Source organism: Leopardus geoffroyi, chromosome B1 (assembly GCF_018350155.1).
Source record: "Leopardus geoffroyi isolate Oge1 chromosome B1, O.geoffroyi_Oge1_pat1.0, whole genome shotgun sequence".
NCBI lineage: Eukaryota > Metazoa > Chordata > Mammalia > Carnivora > Felidae > Leopardus > Leopardus geoffroyi.
In genome coordinates, this window is record NC_059327.1 from 46,874,935 (window position 1) to 46,892,303 (window position 17,369).

At 35.1% G+C, this 17,369-nt stretch overlaps 1 non-coding gene across 1 annotated transcript; it reads right to left on the reverse strand.

Annotated features, from left to right (window-relative positions):
* Nucleotides 1-16,119: 16,119 nt before the first annotated feature.
* Nucleotides 16,120-16,227, reverse strand: LOC123596599. Its single transcript, XR_006711763.1, has one exon. It is a non-coding gene; the product is annotated as a U6 spliceosomal RNA (small nuclear RNA).
* Between the last annotated feature and the right edge of the window lie 1,142 nt (nt 16,228-17,369).

Below are 17,369 nucleotides of genomic sequence, written 5' to 3' on the forward strand. Positions count from 1 at the left end.
CAACTTATATTTCTTAGGTCTAAAGGCAGACTGCAGGCAAAAAAAATCCCTTCCTTGAGGACATGAATCTTTTCTCTCAAGGCCTTTACCTAATTGGGAGAGGCCCTCTTACATTATGGAGGGTAATCTGCTTTATTCAAAGTTTACTGATTTACATGTTAATTTCATTTTAAAAATACTTTGACTGTAATATCTACACAAGTGTTTGACTGAATATCTGCATACCATGGCCTAGCCAAGATGACACACACAAATTAAAAAAAAAATTGTTTATTTTTGAGAAAGAGAGAGAGAGAGAGAGAGAGAGAGAGAAAGAGAGAGAGAATGAGTGGGAGAAGGGCAGAGAGAGAGGGAGACACAGAATCCAAAGTGGGCTCCAGGCTCTGAGCTATTAGCAGCCCTGATGTGAGGCTTGATCATGACCTGAGCCTAAGTTGGATGCTTAACCGAGTGAGCCACCCAGGTACCCCATTTTAATTAAAAGAAAAAAAATAATGTTTAGACACACAAAATTAACCATCGCACAATGAGAACATTTCTTCTGAGCATTTGTTTTTGGCAGAGAGACACTGACCTCTTGTACCCAAATTCAGAGCCAGTAAATGAACATTTAAGATGTAACATCTGAAGGTTGCTCAGTAGGTTAAGTGTGCAACTCTCGATTTCTGCTCAGGTCATGATCTCATGGTTCGTGAGGTTGAGCCCTGTGTTGGGCTCTGTGCTGACAGTGCAGAGTCTGCTTGGGATTCTCTCTCTGCCCTTGCTCCACTTGTGCTCTCTCTCAAAATAAATAAACTTTAAATAAAAGGTATAACATCTTATTTCACAATTTATTTCTATTATATATAGACAGGTACATTTGTCAGTTACGTATCTCTCACTTGGAATGGCTAGAGAGAATACTGATACTCAAAGGAGTGGAGAGCAAGATACTTGCTTACACTCAAATGTTATATTCTATGCCAGCTTTGATTTCTGTGTGTGGGACTGCACACTACATGTGAGATCACTTTATTATAAAGATTTTTGGATTACAGTCGAAACAGAGCATGAAGTCTAAGATGGATGAGCCTTATCCTGGATATCATTGTGGAGTGGTGTGCACCATTGTGAGGGATTGGCATGGAGCAGATCACATTGAGGAGTCCCTTTTATTGCTTGTGGTGTTTTAGAAAGTTAACATCCAACCTTCAATCTTTTATTATTTTTATGTGACTTTAAAAAGCCACATTTCTGTGAAGCTGCAGGGCTTTTGAAAATGAATTTAGCTGACACATTGAATTGGGATGTATCAAGATAGATGGCAGATTCATATTCCAGTATGTCACATGACTTGCATCAATTTAGTGTGTCAGCTAAAAAGTTTAAGGAGAGGGGAAAAATCAGTTAAAGAAATTTCATCTCTTGTAAAACTGGATTTAGGAAACCTGTGGTTATTAAAGAAACTTTATATCGTGAATCGTCATAGAGGTTTTAAAGACTGTAAATATAATGATATTTCTGTTTAAATTTGGATGTCAACACAGTCTGTGGCAAAGATTTTGAACATTTTGGAGTCCAAAGAAGAAAAGCGGGGAAAGATGAACAAACAGTGATAGATGCCAGGGAGAAGATGAAGCTTGTCCATAATTTAAGATACGAGTATATGGGTGATATGACTTGGAGATATAGAACTACAATGATTTTGTATGGCAGAAAGTTCAGCTCAATCAATATGGAAAGTCAAATTTTGTGAAGTTTTCTAATATTTAGTTCATATAGCATCATGTTAGGAGCTAACACTTTTTTTATTGATATGGGAAAAAGTTTGTATACTGATTGGAATAAATACATAGAGACAGGAAATTTTGTGATATGGGAGAAGTAGGGAACAAATACTAGAGAAATGTCTTTGGGTAGGCAAGAAGAAATGGAATTCAGTTTACAGGTAGATTTCTATTACCACTGTGTGGTCTTAGAAAGCCACACAAAGAGTTGAACTCTAGAAATAGAATGGAAGGCAGGCTATATGGGCACAAATGTAGGTGAGCTGGAAGTTGTACTCACAGGAGCTTGTGAAACACCTTTTCTAATTGTTTTTTATTTTCTTTTTTTTTTTATTTTAGGGACAGAAGAGATCATGCAAGAAGGGGAAAGGGGCAGAGGAGCAGAGGCAGAGAGGTAGAGAGAGAGAGAAAGAGAGAGAGAATCTTAAGCAGGCTCCACACTCGGGGTGGAGCCTGATGTGGGGCTCAATTCCACGACCTGGGATCATGACCTGAGCCAAAATCAAGAGTTGGACACTTGGCTAAGCCACCCAGGAAACCCTATTTTCTTAATAAATGTAAAGCAACATCATCAGTTGAAAATGAGGAGAATGGGGAAGACGATTGGAGGCTGTGACCAAGGTATGAAGTAGCTACTAAGCTATTTTGAAATGGAATGGAATGAGGAAATGAAATAGGATTTTCAGGTGGAATTGAGAGCTCTTTGTGGATGGTGGTCATGAATTTAGAATGAGGATAGTCAGCAGGGTGTATGCTTTTCTCCAACCACATTCTGCTACGTGGGCACTGGATGAATAGAAAGAGAATTGAATTTAATCAGGGTTAAATTTCCAAGCAAATAGGGTCAATGGAGAGAAGGGCAAATGAATTGACTAGGTCTATGCAAGAGAATAATCGTCATTATAATAAGAACCTAGCATCTAAACTGTGTAAGGAAACAAGTAAAAGTGTAAAAAGTATGGAGAAAAATGAAAAGATTATAAGACCTAATGACTTAAGGGCCTTTGCAGTTGGGGTTCTAAAGGCAGTGAACTGGAAAGACAGGAGGTGGTGCTTGGAATTGAGGATATAGAAGAGATGTAATTGGCATAAAAGGCCTAGGATGTGTTTATAGGAATGAGTAAATGAGGTAGGAAGGGAAGACCATTGGAGGAGAAAAGGGCAAGTAACTGAAAGCTTCTGTATTGGAAGTATCATCAATACAAAATATTGAAATGATCAGGAATTAATCTAGGAGGCTCATTCCATTCTTGGACAAGACAACTGATTATTTGAAGGATGTTGCTGACTTAATTTTATATATTTCAATGCAAATGCATTGAAAAATCTTAAAAGTTCTTTTCTTTGGAATTTGAAAGCATGAGTAAAGAATTCTGTGAAAATACAATGATTGCTAGCCCTGCAAAATGTTTGATTCAGTATTCAAAAATTAATGTTAAAGATTTTGAATATTAAAAGTGATAAGGGAGATTTCTGTTACCAGGTATTCTAATATGCTATAATTAAAATAAAAACAAGATAAGAAAATAATATGATAATGGCCCACAAATTAACTGAAAGATCAACTGAATAGAGTAAATAGCTCAGGATACACAAGAGCATACTGGATTGACTGTTTGATAAAACTGGCATCACAAATAAATATGTTGAGAAAGTTTTATTTAGTACCTGAGTCTAGATAGCTGTTTAAACGTTTAAATAGTTAACTGTTTGGGAAAAAACCAGATTCCATAACTTATATAAAGATGAAAATTTTTAAAAAATAATGAAAACGAAATGATGAAAAAATAAACCATAAAAAACAGAAGATAACTCAGGAGAATTATTTTTTTGTATTTAATACAGATAGGGAAGGGACTTTTTCTGTGATCTGATAGGGTTGACATTTATTTTTTTTAAGTTCATTTATTTATTGAGAGAGGGAGAGAGAGAGAGAGAGCATGAGCAGGGGAGGGGCAGAGAAAGAAGGAGGGAGAGAGAATCCCAAACAGGCTCTGCGCTGTCAGCACAGAGCCCCATGTGGGGCTGAAAGTCACAGACTGCAAGATCATGACCTGAGCTGAAACCAGGAGTCATATGCTTAACTGACTGAGCCACCCAAGTGACCCATAGGGCTGACATTTTGAAAAGGTTACTTTGACTATTGTGTGGAGAGTGATTGAGAAGTATAGGGTAGAATCAGAGAGCTGAACCGGCAGGCTATCTCAGCGTGCAGGTAAGAAATGGTGGTGCCATACGTGAATGTAGCGGCTTCTGGTGGAGAAAAAAACACATAGGTTTGAGATGGGCATCAATAAATTATACCCCTAGCCCCAATTTTCAATCTCATCCAACATTCTCTTCCCTAAGATGGAAAAACCCACACTCGGAATTTGAATTTTTCCTGTATCTACATTTATTTGGTGATCTCTGCTGTATCATTTCTTATTTTGTGTATTTTAGTTCATTACCTTTTCTCTTTTTTCAGGTTAGGTAATGTCTTGTCTCCCTGCCCTCTCTGACATAATTACAGATCCTCAAAAATTTGTAAAAATAGTGCAGCCCTGTGTATTCTTCACCTAGCTTCTCCCAAAGGTAACATTTTTTTCTTTCTAGTTGATCAGTCATAGATAGAATGTCTTTTTCTACCAATATTTCTATCTATTTTTCCTTGCTTTACTGTCTTCTATCTTTGAGTATTTCTTTGGAAAAAATTCATGCCAGCTGCTATTTCCCCCCTTTGTTAGTGAATAGACTTTTGACTGGCTATTTTAGGAAATTTTATTAAACTTACTGGGATGGGTTTCAAAAGTGGTCATTTTGTGACTATCTTCCTGGGACATAGTTTGCCCATTATTCTGTATATTCCAATATTCTTTGATTTCTAGGATTATTTTTTAAATTATTATTTTAAGTATTTTAAAAAATTGGTCAGTATTTTAGTGTTCCTTTTGAAGAACTTCATTTCCACTTATGTTTGATTACTGCATGATGCCTTTCTCATTCACTGCCTTGTGGAAATTATCTTACATCAACTAATATTATTCTATCATATGTATGTACATAATTTATTCAAAAATTCCATTATACATGGCTTCAATTATTAATGTTTACTTTTTAAGGGTCAAGTTTATATATCTGATATATTCTAAAATTAGTCTTTTTTGGTCTTTAATTCTAGGAATTTTGACAAGTGCATAGTTGTATAGTCACCACTACAAACAAGAACATTTCTACCACCACAAATGTTTTATCAAGCCTACCCAATCCTCTCCGCACCCTTCAGTCCATACCAACCCTTGATGTGTTTTCTGTCCTACTGATTTTGCCTATTTGGGAATGTCTTATAAATGGAGTAACACGTAATGTATATAGTAGTAACTCACAGTTTCAACTTATATTTTCCCAATGACTAATGGTGTTGACCATATTTTCATGTGTTTATTTTTAATCTTTATATCATATTTGTGAAATATTTATCCAAATCCTTTTCCACTAACAAAAAAAATTGACTTGCAAATCCAGCTTACTCTAGCCATCCTGTTCCGTCTAAGGAAAGGATAAACCAAAAAGAATTAGTGAGATTCACAGTCCAGAAGCAAACATTCATTAAAGGAATTGGACCTAATCATAGGACTGTAGAATACTTCCCCTACCCTAACACCTTACCAACATTAGTAAAAACATATTTACAACAGTTTCTTCTACTTAGTATATCATGCCTGCCTATCAAGAAGAAACTATAAGACATACTGAAAGGCAAAAAACATAATTTTAAGAGACAGGAAAAGCATCAATATCAGACTCAGATATGCCAGGCATGTTGGAATTGATGGACCTGAAATTAAAACAATTATGATTTTTTAAAATTTAAAAAATTTTTTTTAAATGTTTATTTATTTTTGAGACAGAGAGAGACAGAGCATGACTGGGGGAGGGTAAAAGAGAGAGGGAGACACAGAATCTGAAGCAGGCTCCAGGCTCTGAGCTGTCAGCACAGAGCCCAACGCGGGGCTCGAACTCACGGACTGTGAGATCATGACCTGAGCCGAAGTTAGACGCTTAACCGACTGAGCCACCCAGGCACCCCAAAACAATTATGATTAATATACAAAGGACTCTTGTGGATAAAGTAGGATGCAAGAACAGATGGGAAATCTCAGCAGAGAGAGTGAAATTGTGAGAAAAAAAAGAGAAAAAGAAATACTAGATATCAAAAACATTGTAACAGAAGTGAAGAATGCCTTTTATGGGCTTAATAGTAGATAGGTCATGGTTGCAAAAGGAATCTCTCAGCTTTAGGATGTCTCAGTAGAAATTACCAAGACTTAAAAGCAAAGAAAATAGACTACAAAACAAGAGCAGACTATAATAAAACTATGAGATAGCTTCAAAAGGTGTAATACACACACACACACACACACACACACACATATACACACACCTATGTATAAGTGAAATGAATAACAGTAATGACACAAGAGACAGGAAGGAATTAGGATTGTTATGTTATTATAAAATATTAGTACAACCTTTGAAGTATAGTGTTATTTGAAACTGGAGTTGGATTAGTTGTAAATATATATTGCAAAATCTAGGGCAACCACTAAAAAGAGTTTAAAAAAAAGAGGGGTGCCTGTGTGTCTCAGTCATATTGGGCATCTGACCCTTGGTTTTGGCTCAGGTCATGATCTTGTGGTTTGTGGGTTCAAGCCCTGTATTGGGCTCTGTGCTGACTGTATGGAGCCTGCTTTGGATTCTCTATCTCCCTCTCTCTCTCTCTCTCTGCTCCTTCCCCTCTCCTAAAAATGAATAAATAAACTTAAAAAAAAGAAGCATGAATAATATGCTAAGAAAGGCAGGAAAAGTGAAACATAAAATGCTCAATTAAAATGATAAAAGGCAGAAAAAGTCTTAAAGACAAAAATAGGGACAAAGAATGGGCAACAAATAAAAAATATGTGAAGATTAAACAACAGACCTCTTAATATCACACAGACTAAAGAAGAAATTTCAGATAAAATTTAAAAATATTTTGAACTAAATGAGGGTAAAAGTACAACTTACTAAAATTTGTGGAGTATATCAAAAGCAGTGCTTAGAGGCAAATTCATAGCATTAAGTGCATAAAAGAACAAAGATCTAAAATCAAACATTTAAGCTTCCACTTTAGGAAAATAGAAAAAGAAGAGCAAATTGGAATCAAAGTAGGAAGAAGAAAAAAAGTTAATAAAAGTGAGAGGAGAAATCTGCAAAATTTAAAATAGGAAACCAATAGAGAAAATCAATGAAACGAAAAAACTAGTTCTTTGAAAAATCAATAAAATCAATAAATCTCTAGCAAGGCTAAATAAGAAAAAAGAGAACACATACCATGAATATCAGGAAGAGGAGATATCACTAAAGTCCCCACAGATGTTAAAAGGATAGTAAAGGAATACTATGAACAACTCTATGCCCACAAATTTGATAATCCAAATGAAATGGACTAATTTCCTAAATGACACATTATACCAAAACTTACACAAGAAGAAACAGATATTCTGAATAGGCCTATATCTAGTAGAGAAGTTGAGTCTACCAAACCCACAGTTAGCATCACACCCAATGACAAAAAGATGAAACAAGATCAGGACCAAGACAAGGATGCTCACTCTGGCCACTTGTATGAAACATAGTATTGAAAGTCCTACTTAGAGCAATTAGGCAAGAAAAAAAAGGCATCTGAATTGGAAAGGAAGAAGTAAAACTGTCACTATTTGCAGATGACATAATGGTATATATAGGAAACTGTAAAAACTCTACCAAAACACTACAGACTAATCAACAAATGCAGTAAAGTTGCAGAATATAAAATCAAAATACAAAAATTGGTTGCATTTCTATACACTAACGAATTATCAGAGAGAGAAATTAAGAAAATAATCCTATTTACAAATGCATCCAAAAGAATAAAATGTCTAGGAATAAATGTAACCAAGGAAGTTAGAGGCCAGAACACTGAAACTATAAAACATTGAAAGAAATTGATGAAGACATAAATAAGTGGAAAACTATCTCATGCTCATGGATTGGAAAAAGTAATATTGTTAAAATGACCATGATACCCAAAGCAATCTATAGATTCCATGTAATCCCTAGCAAAATTACAATGGCACTTTTCACAGAAATAGAACAAACAATCCTAAATTTCTATGGAACCACAAAAGACAAATGGGACCACATAAAACTAAAAAGCTCCTACACAACAAAGAAAATCATTAACAAAATTAAACAACAGCCTATTGAATGGGAGAAAATGTTTGCAAATCATATATATCCAAAATACATAGAGAACTCACACAATTCAATAGCATAAAACAAAAAACCATAACAACAACAACAGAACAACCTGATGTAAAAAATAAGCAGAGAACCTGAAGAGACATTTTTCCAAAGAAGATATGCAGATGGCCAACAGGTATGTAAAAATAGGTTCAATGTCACTAATAATCAAGAAAATACAAATCAAAACCACATAAGATATTACCTCCCACCCATTAGAATGATTTTTATCAAAAAGAAGTAACAGGTGTTGACAAGGATATAGAAAAAGAGAATCCTTGTGCATTGTTGGTAGGAATGTAAATCAGTGTAGCCACTGTGGAAGACAGTTATGGAGGTTTCTCAAAAAATTAAAAAGAGAACTACCATATGGCTAGCAATTCTACTTCTGAGTATTTAGTAAAAGAAAACAAAAACACTAACTCAGAAAGATATATGCACTCCCATGTTTATCACAGCATTATTTACAATACTCAACATAAGGAAGCAACCTGTGTCCATCAAAGGATAGATGGCTAGAGAAAATGTGGTATACATATATAATGGTATATTACTGAGCCATAATAAAGAAATCTTGCCGTTTGCAGCAACATGATTGGACCATGAAGATATTATACTAAGTGAAAAAAGGCAGACAAAGGCAAATACCCTAATATTTCACTCATATGTAAAATCTATATCATATATATATCTATATATATCTATATATATCTAAATCTAAATCATATATATGTATATATATATACATGTAAAAGTAATATGATATTGTATGTCAATTTTATCTCAATAAAGAATAGTAAGAATAAAAAAATGAGCCAATGATTAATAAACTTCCAAAAAGAGAGCACCAGACCCAGATGGATTCCCTGTTGAATTCTAACAAATATTTAAGGAAAAAAATTATACCAATTCTCTATAATTCCTTTTAGAAAAGAGAAGCAGAGGGAATACTTCCTAACTCATCCTATAAGAGTAGCATTACTCTAATACCAAAGCCAGGCAAAGATATTACAAAAAAGGAAAACTATGGACCAATATCTCTCATGAACACAGATGAAAAATCTTTTTTTTTTAATTTTATTTTAAATGTTTATTTACTTATTTTGAGAGAGAGAGGGAGGAAGAGAATGAGTTTGCACAGAGCATGGGAGGGACAGAGAGACAGGAAGAGAGAGAATCCCAAGCAGGCTCAGCACTGTAAGTACAGAGCCTGATGTGGGGTTCTCCCATGTATTGTGAGATCATGACTTGAGCTGAAATCAAGAATCGGAGGCTTAACTGACTGAGCCATCCAGGCGCCCCAAGCATGAACCACTTTCAATATTATACTAGAAGTCTTAATTAAGACAGTAAGAGAAGAAAATGGCACAAATTACAGATTGTCAGGGAAATAATAAAGCTATTTTTGTTTATAGACATCTTTGTTCATACACACACACACGTGTATATATATATATATACATATATATATATATATGGAAATTAAACAACACCCTTATGAGCAACCAATGTGTCAAAAAGTAATAACAAGGAAAATTAAAAAAAAATCTTAAAACCAATGGAAATAAAAACACAATATATAAAAACTTATGAGATGCAGCAAAAACAGGGCTAAGGGAGAAGTTTGTACTGATAAACTCTAACTTTATACTTCAAGGAATTAGAAGAAAAGGAACAAACTAAACCAAAGTTAGCAGAGAGATGGGAATAATAAAGATAAAAGTGGAAATAAAGACCATAAAAACTATAAAAAGTTGAACAAACTTTTTTTTGAAAAGATAAACAAAATTGACAAACCTTTAGCTAGACTTACCAAGAAAAGAAGACTCAAATAAATAAAGTTTTAAATGAAAGAAGAGACAGATTACACAGAAATACAAAGGACCATAGGAGATTACTATAAATAATTATCAGACAAAAAATTGGACGACCTAGAAGAAATGCAAAGATTTTAAAAATATACAATCTACCAAGTCTGAATCATGAAGAAATAGAAAATCTGAGTATACCAATAAAAGTAAAGAGATTGAATCATTAATCAAATGTCTTACAACAACAACAACAAAAAAGCCCGGGAGTGTATGTATGGCTTTATTGGTGAATTCTAACAAACATTTAAATAATTATGACCAATTCTTCTCAAACTCTTCAAAACAATTGAAGAGGAGGGCATACTTACAAACTTATTTTATGAGAGCGGCATTTCCCTGATACAAAAGCTAGATAAAGATGCTCTATTAAAAGAAAACTACAGGTCAATATTCCTGATGAATACAGATGCAAAAATTCTGAAGGAAATACTAGCAAACCATATTTAATACTACATTAAAAGGATGATATACTATGGCCAAGCAGGACTTATCTCTAGAACACAAGGATGGTTCAACATATGCAAATCGATAAATGTAATACATCACATTAATAAGATGAAGGACCAAAAATCATATGACCATCTCAATAGATGCAGAGAAAGTATTTGACAAAATAAAACATCCATTCATTATGTAAACGCTCAGTAAATTGGGTGTAGAAGGAACATACCTCAACACAATAAAAGCTGTATATGACAAACCCATCACTAACATCACACTCAATAGTGAAAGGCTGACACCTTTCCCTCTGAGATTAGGAACAAGAGAAGTGCGCCCACTCTTCCCACTGCTATTCAATGTAGTACTGGAAGCCCTATCCCAAGCAATTAGGCAAACAACAACAACAACAACAACAACAACAACAACAATAAAAGGTATCCAAATAAAAAAGGAAGAAGTAAAATTGTGTATGTTTGATGATGACATGATATTGTATATAGAAAATCCTAAAGACTCTGCCAAAAATCCTGTCAGAACTAATAAACAAATTCAATAGTTTTAGGATACAAAATCAACATACAAAATCAGTTGTGTTTTAATATACTAACAATGAACTATCTGAAAAAGAAATAAAGAAAACAATCCCATTTATAATAACATAAGAAACATAAAATACTTGGAATGAATTTAACCAAGGAAGTGAACAATCACACTGAAAACTATGTCATTGATGAAAAAAAAAATTGAAGCTGACACAAATTCAATGATATCCTTCACGGATCTCAAGAGTTAATATTGTTAAAATGTCCATACATTGAATCTATAGATTCAATGCAATTCCTATCAAAATTCCAAGTTTTCACATACATGGGAAAAAAAATCCTAAAATTCACATGGAACCACCTAAGACCCTGTAGAGCTAAAGCAATCTTGAGAAAGAACAAAACTGGAGGCATTGCACTTCCTGATTCAAACTATATCAAAAAAGTATAGTAATCAACACAATATGGTATTGCCAAAAAAGCAGACATGTAATCCAATGGAGCAAAATTGAGTGCTTAGAAATAAAGACACATATATATGGTTAACTAATATCTGACAAAGGAGCCAAGAATGCTCAATAGGTAAAGGATAGTCTCTTAGTAAATGATGCCGGGAAAACTGGATATTCATATGCAAAAGAATGGAATTCACCCCCTGTATTATACCACTTACAACAATTAATCTGAAATGGATTAAAGACTTGAACATAAGTCCTGTACCTAAAATTCCTAGGAGAAAACTCATGGAAACAGCTTTTTGACATTGGTCTTGGCAATGGTTTTCTTGGATATGATACCCAAAGCACAAGCACCAAAAGCAAAAATCAACAAATGAGACTACATGAAACTGAAATATTCTGCACAGCAAAGAAAATATCAACAAAATGAAAATGCAGTCATAGAATGGAGGAAAATATTTTCAGACTATTTATAAGATAAAGGTTTAATATCCAAAATACGTAAGGAACTCATGCAAATCAATAGCAAACAAAAACAAAAACAGAGAGAAAACAACCCCCCTGAAACCAAAATGAAACAACAACATAGAAACCCACAAATAAACATATTAAAACATGGGCAGAAGGTTTGAATAAACATTTCTCCAAAGAAAACACACAAACGCCAACAAGTCTATCAAAAGATGCTCAATGTCACTAATCTTCAGGTAATGCAAACCATAACAAAAATGAGATAGCACCTCAAATTTGTTACAATAGCTGTCATCATGTACGCAAGCAATAACAAGCATTGGTGAGGAAGTTGAGAAAAGGGAAAACTGGTACACTGTTCTTGGGGATGTAAATTGGTATAGCCACTATGAAAAACAGTATGGAGTTTCCTCTAAAGGTTAAAAATAGAACTACCATATGACCCAGCAATCCCACTTTTATGTATATATCCAAAAAAGAAAAAAAGAAAGGAAAGAAATAACTATCTTAAAGAGATATATGCATGTTCACTGCAACATTATTCACAATAGCCAAGACATGGAAACATGAGTGTCCATTGATGGGATGAATGGGTAAAAAAAAAAGTGATTTATATTTATATAATGGAATATTATGCAGTCATAAGAAAGGAAATCCTACCATTTGTGACAAGTTGGATGGACCTTGTGGGAATTATGCTAAGTGAAATGAGTCACACAGAGAAAGAAAAGTATATAATCTCATTTAAATGTGGAATCTAAATACATCAAACTCAGACACAGAGAATGGAATGGTTATTTCCAGGGGCTGAGGAATGGAGGAAATGAGATCATTGGTCACAGGGCACAAACTTTCAGGTATTAGATGAATAAGTTCTGGGGATCTAAGGTACCACATGGGACTATAGTTAACAATACTGCAATATATATTTGAAAGTTGCTATGTGAGTAGAACTTTAGTGTTCTAACCATTGTATCAACAACAATAAAATTGTAATTATGTATGGTAAAGGATGTGTTAACTAACCTTATTGGGGTAAACATTTCACAATATATACATGTACATTGTATTTGAATAAAGCTGGAAAAAGAGTGAAAGGTAACCCACAGAATAGGGGAAAATGTTTGCAAATTATATATCTGATAAGGGAGTTATACATAAAACATATAAAATATTCTTATAACTCTATAATGAAAAGGCAAATAATCCAATTAAAAATGGGCAAAGGATTTATATAGTCATGTGTCCAATGAAGATATATAAATGGACAGTAAATATAGGTAAAGATGTTCAGCATCGTTAGTCACTAGGGAAATGCAAATCAAAACCACAATGAGATGCCATTTCTCATCAACGAGAATGGCTGCAATCTAAAAGATTGATCATACATCTCGACAAGATTGTAGATAAATCGGAAGCCCCATACACTGCTCACAGGAATGGAAATAATGCAAGCGTTTAGAAAATAGCTTAGCAGCTCCTCAAAAAATTAAACATAGAATTACTCAGCAATACAACTCCTAAGTCTATACCTCCCACAAAACAACATATATCCACACAAAAAGTTGTAGCTGAATATTCATAGCAGCATTATTCATAATAGCCTAAGCGTCAGAACAATGACTATGTTCCCAACTGACGAAATGATACACAAAACGCGGTATATGGTCTGGCCATAAATAGTAATGAAGTACTGATACATGCTGCAACATAGACAAACTTTGAAAACACACTGAGTGAAATAAGTCAGTCACAAAGTGCCACAAATTGCATGGCTCCATTTGTATGGAATATCCAGAATAGGCCAATGCATAGAAGCAACAGTAAGTTAGAGCTGGTGTTGGGGGTGTCATTGAGATGGAAGAGTTGGGGATAATATGTAAATGGTACCAAGTTTCTTTTTGGAGAGATAAAAGTATTCTAGAATTGATTGTGGTGATGGCTGCACAACACTATAAATGTAGTAAAAAATAATTGAACTGTACACTTTAAATTGATTAATTGTATGTTGTGTGAGTTATATGTCAATAAAGCTGTTACCAAAAAAAAAAAAAAATCCTCAAGTGTTTATTTACTGTTGCCTTGGGTTTGGGGCAGTAGCTGTGGTGCCAGAGGACTTTTCTAGGTGTTTGTTTTCTACTCTTACCTTCTATCCTACATAGGCTTGCACTTGCTCAGAGGAAGGTCTGTCTCTAAGTTCTCCCCTATCCCCTACTGCTAAACTATGATTCTTGCAATTCAGTGCTTTTCCAGGCTAATCATGGTGGTTCTGCTCCAGCCCCATAGGCTGGCCTAGTGTGTCTTAGGGTGGGGCTTTCTTGGTCCTCTTGTGTCTCCTCTCCATGACAACCAAAGCCTTCTCTGTATCTGTGGAAAATCTTGCATAGAAGGGATTTTCTGACTTACTCTTCAGTGGTAAGTAACCTTTAATGGCATTAGTAATGAGCCTAGGACCCCATGTAATTTTTTTCTGTTTTTCTAAGAACAGCGGAATTGTTGTTGTGTTTTTCCTTATATCCTTTCACCAGCTACTATGGGTCTTGATGTGTACCCTGCAGGTAACAGCATTTTAAAGGCCTTTTTAGAAGTTTAAGGCTTTGGTTTGAAATGAGAAAAATGTCTGTGGCAGGGGATTAGGCCTGGTGAGGCTCTGGGCCTTTTCCACAGACTCCACATCCCCTCCTGCATATCTGCACTACAAAGCAGGTGTGTCTGGGAGGGTCGTTCTATTCCCCCATCCTGTCACCAGTATTTCTTATGAACACCTAATGAGGTTCGGTTCAAAAGAGCCTCCACATGAACCCACAGGAGAAGCTTGAATAGCCAGCTCCTCTCCCTGTGCTCTGTCACAAGCAAATCAGTCTGTCCATTTTGTCTCTCCTGGGAGGGTCCTGTCCATCTCTGGTCACTCAAACTTCTCTACCGGGGTCAAGAAAAGTTAGAATTTTTCAGTTGATCCAGGTTTTTCTCATTGCTAGTGGGATCCATGCTTCTTTTTAAAAAATTAATTGTTAAGGGGCACCTGGGTGGCTCAAGTTGGTTAAATGTCTGAGTCTTGGTTTCAGCTCAGGTCATGATCTCACGGTTGTTGAGTTCGAGTTCCACGTCAGGCTCTGAGCTTACAGCAAGGAGCATGCTTGGGATTCTCTCTCTCTCTCTCTCTCTGCCCCTCCCCTGGTCATGCTCTCTCTCAAAAAAAATAAATTAAATAAAAAAGAATGTCTTCTTTTCTTTAGATTTTTAACATGTAATATTCTAGGTTTTCTACAAAGGGTTTTATTGTTTCATTAAAAAATAAATTTAAGTGTATAATCCATTTGTAATTTATTTTTGTACATGGTGTGAGAAAGGGATATAATTTTGTTTTCTTTTTAAGGTATACCTATTGTCCATGTATCCTTTTAAAATATATATCACCTTGGGGCGCGTGGGTGGCTCAGGAGGTTAAACGTCTGACTTCGGCTCAGGTAATGAATTTATAATTCGTGGGTTTGAGCCCCATATCAGGCTCTGTGCTGACAGCTCAGAGCCTGGAGCCTGCTTCAGATTCCTTATCTCCCTCTCTCTCTGCCCATCCCTGGCTCGCACTCTATCTCTCAAAAAATAAACATTTTAAAAAGTAAAAGAAAATATATCACCTTTCACCACTGAATTCAAATACCCCTTTGTCAAGTGTTAAATTATTATATTTTCTTGGATCTATTTTTGGATTTTCTGTTTGGTTCTCATAATCTCTTTGTCTGTTCCTATGCATTATCACACTGACCATATTAAAGTGATTTTTTAGTATATTTTGATATCTGGTAAGGCAAATTCCTATACTAACTTTCCTCCTGCTTTTTTGTTTTATGATGTTCTTAGTTATTCTTATGTATTTATAACTAAATACCACTTTAAGATACTTTTATACAATATCAAATCACATGATTTTAATTTTCTTATATTTTGGTTAAATTTCCACAATGAACATGAATTTGTTTTTTATAACTAGTAAAAGATACATAATATAAAAGACAAAAAAATAAAAAGGGTGACAATACTGAGGGTAAATTCCCTGGTGCTTACTCTAGGCTACAAAACTAGACTAGATAATCATTTTGTAGGATCTAGGTGTTGAAGCAGATTAGAAGGGGAAAAAGGAAAAGCACTCTCTGCTTCTGAAAGTTATAAGAGCATAAAGCCGTGCACCTTAAGTGGCATGTGGTACCACAATTCAGATCCCATGGAACATTTTTGCAATACGAAAGGAGAAATAATTTTTGGTTCCACACAGCGATGCCATGAGTTGTGTGTTGTGTGTCTTCCTTGTGCAGGTGCCATGCTAATCTTTTCTTTGTCATTCCAATTTTAATACTTGTGTTGCTGAAGCCAGCATGAATTGTGGTTTGATATTGCAGCGTGATTAGAGTGCCTCGGGTTTTGTTCCCAGGGTATGTTTTAAGGAACACTAGAATCTCTCTCTTGATACACAGAGGTGTTCTTTGCTCAAATGGATGTGGGAAATGGAGCTCATTTTGCTAAAATCTCTAAAGAACATGTGCATGTAGCTTTGTTTCACTCTATACGTCTTGACTTTAACTTCACATGGAATCATTTTTTCTGAGAATCTTTTTTCTGAGATACATCTTGAAACTTTAATGGAACCCACAGAAGATTCTTTGGAAGATGTTGGTCCTAGAAGAGGTAGGGTGGGTATTGTCAGGTCAGATAAGCTCAGTAGGCAATGGATAAGGTAGAGGATGTCACTGATATCAAAATGTATTTATGGAGGGGCGCCTGGGTGGCGCAGTCGGTTAAGCGTCCGACTTCAGCCAGGTCACGATCTCGCGGTCCGTGAGTTCGAGCCCCGCGTCAGGCTCTGGGCTGATGGCTCAGAGCCTGGAGCCTGTTTCCGATTCTGTGTCTCCCTCTCTCTCTGCCCCCCCCCCCCGTTCATGCTCTGTCTCTCTCTGTCCCAAAAATAAATAAACGTTGAAAAAAAAATTAAAAAAAATGTATTTATGGAAATTACTTATGGCTAAATTAGAAAAATATTTTAAAATCTCAGAAATATAAAGTTGACCCGAATTCTTGCAAGATCCATCTTTGGCCATAGATTGTGCCTTGATTCTGGAAAGCAGAACAGTTTATAAGTGGAATAGTTAAAATTCTCAGTGCCCGTTCTAATAATGTCATAATTAAGTCATCATTCATTTTTATTTCTGTCTTGCATTTTATTTTCCTTTGAGGCTGACAGTTGGTGTTTGGATCCCTTAAAAACAAGTCTCTTCCATGCTTTTCCCTCTTGTAAGACTTATTCTTCTCTGGAAAGATGCTCAGCATTATCTGAAAAGAGAAAATGCTCTCTGTGTCTCATTTTCCCAAGGCAATTACTAGTTAACTATCTTTGTCTTTAGCAGAATAAAGGTAAGAATACATATCAAGGTAGAAAAACTGTATGTACTTGGCTTCGTCTTTAACATTACCATTTCCTTGCATATGTATAGCTGTTCTTCTGAGGAAATCAAAGCATTTGTG